The following is a 5,560-nucleotide window of genomic DNA, read 5'->3' as shown; positions in this document are numbered from 1 at the left end:
ATTTGCAAAAAACCACGTTTTCAAAATTTCAGATTAAATAAGCATTTTGGAATGAAGAACACGAATATAGGTGTTGAGCTAGTTACTAAACTTGTATTTTGTTGGGATTAATCCAATGAACTGACTGCAAGGTAATTGCTTCTATCAGAATCGTTTACCTTTAAAGCGAAAAAACAAAACCGACAATACAAGTAAAATACAGTGTCCACAAGGTCTGGGTAGATGGAGTAAATAAAATCATAACATAAACAATTAAATATAAGAAATAATAATTTCTTAAGGTATGTGTTAATCCCCATGTACCCAGACTTTGTGGACACCCTGTATATATCTGTGTACTTCTTTCTCTGTTCATTCGGATAAGCTGTAGAAATTGTTGCACGCTCGCGTACACAAACACAAAAATTTCTCCAGACATTTGGCTGTTATTTTTAGCATATCGAGTTTTATGGTGAGGGTTTCACATGCCGTGTTCCTTTTGCTGTTTCACTATATATCTACACATGCGGAAACTAACAAAACAGCCGTTCATCTTCACTTTTAGACAGTTCGATAGGGTGGCGAGAGACGGGGGTGATCAATTTTGGAGTTTTTCATTAAAAAAATTGGAATTAAAATTTGTTCCCCTCCACCACTACCATATTTTTAGGAAAAGATGCAGCAGATTTGTTTATGGCATTCCTAAATAATGTACGAAGTGCGTATCGTCAATTAAAATTTAAATATAAGTTATTAATAAATCATTATTCAACATCATTCAATTTGTTTTTATCATCCTGTAGTATAAAGTTCTTAGAGTAGAGGTAGATCACACGCTAAAGGTAATTTCACAGCATAGACAGGATATTGCGGTAGACCGCACGCTAAAATTTCACAGCGTGGACAGGATACTGCGGTAGACCGCACGCTAAAGTAGCACCCAATATTCTGAAGCACCTCAGGCACCAAAGTCTGGCGACGGGTCTGCCTTTCGATATTCTAGTGTATCCATCGACTTTCAACTGCTTGAGAACAGTAATCGCGTAGATTTTACTGATGTGAGAAAACTATCTTCCCTTATTAAATAATATGGTACAGCACGTATTGATTAACATTGGGCTCTTAGGCATTTCGGTCCCCGGGTGCCTATCTCTGAAGACGGCATTCATGCTGGAACTACAACTCTTCCTCTACAACAGGCATGGGCAAACTGCGGCTCGCGGGACTCTATGAATGGCACGCCAACGAAAAATTACTTTTAATTTTTTTAGTAATGCAGCTCACCTGATGATCAACCATGGCTCATACGGCAGCCCACTTACTGAAAACGGTTACCTTATGCCCGTTCTACAAATAAAAAGTAAAAATGACAAAAGCTTACAGGTCAGTACAAAATACTATCAAGAGAAAAATAAATAAATAACAAACGAAGTTTGGTCGGAATTTCCGATAACGAGTGTTCAGTTGTACGACTAAATGAATTACAAAGTTCAGTTAATCAGCGTATAAGTAGCTGGGTATTCTCCAGAAATATATATGTGTCTTTAATGTAATCCGTAATCAGAACCAGCGTGACAAGTTGTACCAAGGCCGAACCTTTGAGTTAGCAGTACAATTCCTCTGGTGGGCTTCTATGCAGATTCCATCCACTCAGTTTTACTAGCGAGGTTTTGGTTGGCCCGAATCTATAGTAAATTGCACTTGCTAGGCAGTAGAATCGACCTCGTGATTGGATGGCAAATCTCTTTACCATTCGAGTATATTGCACCTACAAGGGAGAGAAAATTAATTTTTATCTAAACAGGCAGTCAAACTGACTTATACTTTCACAATGTATCCATATTTAAAGGTGTCAGAACTTCTGGTTATATATGTTAAAAGTTTGGAGATGCAGCAATTCTTTTCGACTGTTGCCGTATTGGTGTCGCCTGTTAGTAATTCGGTCAGAACTTGGTTTGGGAATCACTTTTGGGCTATTTCAACGGAAGTAAACCTGCTGCCTGCTTTCGACACCCCATAGTTGTACGTTATCTGAATTTTCCTTCGTTGCTACCGATTTATTTGCTTGTTTTCATTAGGCTCTACAACCAAGAAACTATATTATGTGTAAGGATGGGGTCACCAAAATTATAACGATTACGTGCTCATCCTTGCATGATTTTTATGTAACAAATATATGTTGAGACTAAACTGGGGTTGTATACAGGTAAGTGTGGTGTATCTGGAAGCGAAGGTGCAGTAAGCATAGTCTGCGTTCTATATTTCAAAAAGACATCCGAGGTGCACTGAATGAGGAAAAGCGAGTTGGGTGTCATCAGAATGAAATGAAACGTAGATAGCATTTCGCATTCTTGAGTCAGAAGGTCACCAAAATTGTAACGATATAAGGAAAGACCATTTCGGAATCACCAAAATTGTAACCATTTCTAAATAGTGAATACATGAGAGTGTAAAAATAATGGCAATATAAAAATGAACTATCATGGGAAAGTCACCAGTTTAGTGAGGAGTGGTCGCTAGTTTAAAGTATGAAAGTGTTCGTGACAAAGTCCATTAAATGCGCTTTTGAGAAGTATGTGTAAATGAATATCAGAAGGCAGTTTTTAAACAATACATTGTAACTTTAAAATAGGAATGAGAGCTGATAAGTCATGAGCGAAGCCGGCGTGTGTATAGGAGTCAAAGGAAAGCGATAAAATTTACGATTGAACGAATGATTTAGTTGTTAACCGTAAAAAGCTAGCACAAACGAAGCTAGCTGAGATGGAAATAAACCACTCATGATATATGTAGAGTTGTGTACATAAAGACTAACTGAAAAGGTGCTCGCAAGGTGAAGCTGACGAAAAGGAAATAAGATGTTCATGATGTGGTCAACGTTGAGAGCTTAATATGAGTCAGATGTTTACGGCGCTAATTTGGTGAGAAAACCAGGAGCTATTCCATGATGAAGAAGCGACGTTGGCCCTTTATTTTCATCGTAACAATGGAAGATACTTCGAGTTGATGTTCTGTCATCCATTCTGTAGGTAGTTAACTTCTTTTGTTGGTTGCTAGAAGACGGGTGGAAAAGGAGAGAGAGTAAGAGACTCTACCACTCTGGACTAACAAGCAGAGAGGGTGAAAGTTATATGCTCCCTCCTTGACAACTCATAAGTAAAAGATAAAGGGGTGCTCTTCGATGGTCGGCCAAGTGAAGAAAAGTCAGAACTGAATTTTGGTACTGTATTTAAACATGTTACAAAGCTGGATGTAGGTCAAAGAAGAATGTGAAGTAAAATAGTTTATCTATGTTGAACTGTATCTAACCCAAGAATGTCAACTTAAGCAATAGAACTTACCGAAGTTTAACAGTTGATTCTCATAAATTTCAAAGTGAAAAAGCCGAGAAGAATAGAAATGAAACTGGTAGAAAAATGTAGATTCGGTTTCGAATCCTGATTAGAATCTAGGAAGCTAATTTCTTACATATGAATACTTTCTGCAGTACAAGTCATCCAATTCTGTAAAACGCAAAGATAATTACGTGCATTCTTAGAAACACATTTATGTAAACTTACCTTAACAGATGTTATGAATTAAGATTTGTTTCATTTACTACGTATAAAGGATCCTTTCTGTTTGGCTTTCACTTTTTGAAATTTTAAAATTTAGTGAAAATTTTCAAATTAGGTTTATTGAGGTAAATCTTCACGCTGAATCACTTGTTATTCTCTTGCTTCAGAAGAATTTTAGGTAAAATGTATTAAATTTTTTTCTTTTTTCAAATTTGATATATTGATGTAAGTTTTCACGCTGAATCTGATTCTGTTATTCAATCGTTCCAGAAAAATTCTAGAAAAATGTTCACTAAAAATATGTTACTAATTGATTAACCCCAGGCCATTCACTGGTCGGACCGACTAACCCTAGAGTTATTTTAAACTTTCGTTTTTGAAGTTCCGCTATTACTCGTAGAGATTTTTCCTTGTAATTTAACGTACAGTTTGTTTCTTCGTATGTTTACGCATTTCGGGATTTTTCCGTTTTATATTGCTTGTTCCAATGTTTCACGTAATCGTCGTAATATGTTGCTACCATTTTGTTTAATGAAAGTTATCACGCAGAAATTGCCAACTTCGAAATCCTGTTTTCTGATTGAGTAAAAATAACCAAAATTTAAATCTCTGTAACATTTTCCTAAAATCACTCGAACAGCAATAAAGTTGGGTCGTATGGTAGGAATATTGGAAAGACAAAAAATACAAAAAATAATAATTGGCTTATACTCCCGTATGCTATGCAAATTAAAACTAATTTAGTCAGATCTATATTCAAAACTATAAATAAACACTTTAAGAATAGCAGGTACTCGAAAATTATTAATAGTAAAACAATAAAGATAGGCTATAGTCTGATACATAACTTAGCCAACATCATTTCTTCCCTAAATAATAAAATAACTTGAAACTTTTTATTTAGATAGAAGTAACAATAATGATAATAATAACAATCTCAATAACCACCCCAAACATAGTAATGATAATACCAACAACTCTAATAACCCTATTAATCATAATACACCTATCAATAATCCATCAATATACACAAATCCAGTAGTAAGTAACTGTCTCCCACAACACAACCCATGCGACTTCAGAAATAAATAGAATTGCGCCCTTAATGACACTTGTAAAAGAAAAAATGTACTTTACCAGTGCACAGTCAGTCTAGTAAGCATATATATGTGTGTGTGTGTGTGTGTATAAGGGCTACCCAAAATGAAATGAAGATTAGCTGCGCACCTACACACTTTCAGAAATAGAAATAAGATTAGATCGACCGGATTAAGTAATATATTTGAGAGCTTAAATATTAAAGATATTAGTTTTGATACAGAATGGAAATTCCTTGCTTCTGCACCTTCGTACAATGTAAAAAATAAGAAATGCCACTTGTGCATCAATGAAAAACTTTTCTTATTAAAGTCTAGACTCCCACTACTCAACATAAGGGAAGAGGGAGATAAATCCTGCCTGCACAAGGTGAAATTTGCTTTCTCTAGATATAAATGAATTAAGGCATCTAATATGCATCCTCTCCACTAATGGTACCCATAGTTCTTTACCATAGAACTAGTAGAATTCATTTCTTAATGTTGGCATAAACAACTTGCAATTAAAGTTTGATTAATAGATTTACTTACCTCGGCCCCTTTTAGCTAATCCAGTATTAATATCCTTACGCTAAACCCATCTGAGTTTTAAGACCCTTCTCACACACACAATAACTAAATTATATTATATTGCATCAGTTTACTACTCCTAAATATAACCTTTACACCCACTTATAATCATATAATGCCAGTTCTCTGAACTCTTAACATAAATTTAGACTATAGAGTGCACAAGTGTCCATTCTTCAACCATACCTCACCCCTTAATAGTATCTTGATCCTCCACCATAATAATGAATGAATTTGTCTGTATTTTGTAACATACTTTACCATCCCATACTCGTTGGTTTGTTTCACTTTAATTTTTCTAAGTCAGTATTGGTCTACTTCTATTTAATTGGGACTTCCTATTGGATTTACGCATTT

At 35.3% G+C, this 5,560-nt stretch overlaps 1 protein-coding gene across 5 annotated transcripts in view; it reads right to left on the bottom strand.

Annotated features, from left to right (window-relative positions):
- Window positions 1-5,560, bottom strand: part of LOC106883561 (high-affinity choline transporter 1) — a 25,024-nt gene that overhangs the window by 17,378 nt on the left and 2,086 nt on the right. The window contains exons 2-3 of one of the 5 annotated variants that reach the window (XM_052974346.1): window positions 3,540-4,112; window positions 1,264-1,747 (exon numbers count right to left, since the gene is read on the bottom strand). The gene's annotated coding sequence lies outside the window, so the exon portion shown is untranslated. Of the gene's footprint in view, window positions 1-1,263; window positions 2,937-3,539; window positions 4,113-5,164; window positions 5,420-5,560 lie in introns of those variants that run through there. The other 4 variants (XM_052974347.1, XM_052974349.1, XM_052974350.1 and 1 more) reach the window with 4 other exon arrangements.

Source organism: Octopus bimaculoides, chromosome 18, assembly GCF_001194135.2.
Source record: "Octopus bimaculoides isolate UCB-OBI-ISO-001 chromosome 18, ASM119413v2, whole genome shotgun sequence".
Lineage (NCBI taxonomy): Eukaryota > Metazoa > Mollusca > Cephalopoda > Octopoda > Octopodidae > Octopus > Octopus bimaculoides.
Note: the sequence above shows the minus strand (reverse complement) of the source record. Positions and strands in the feature narration are given on the sequence as shown.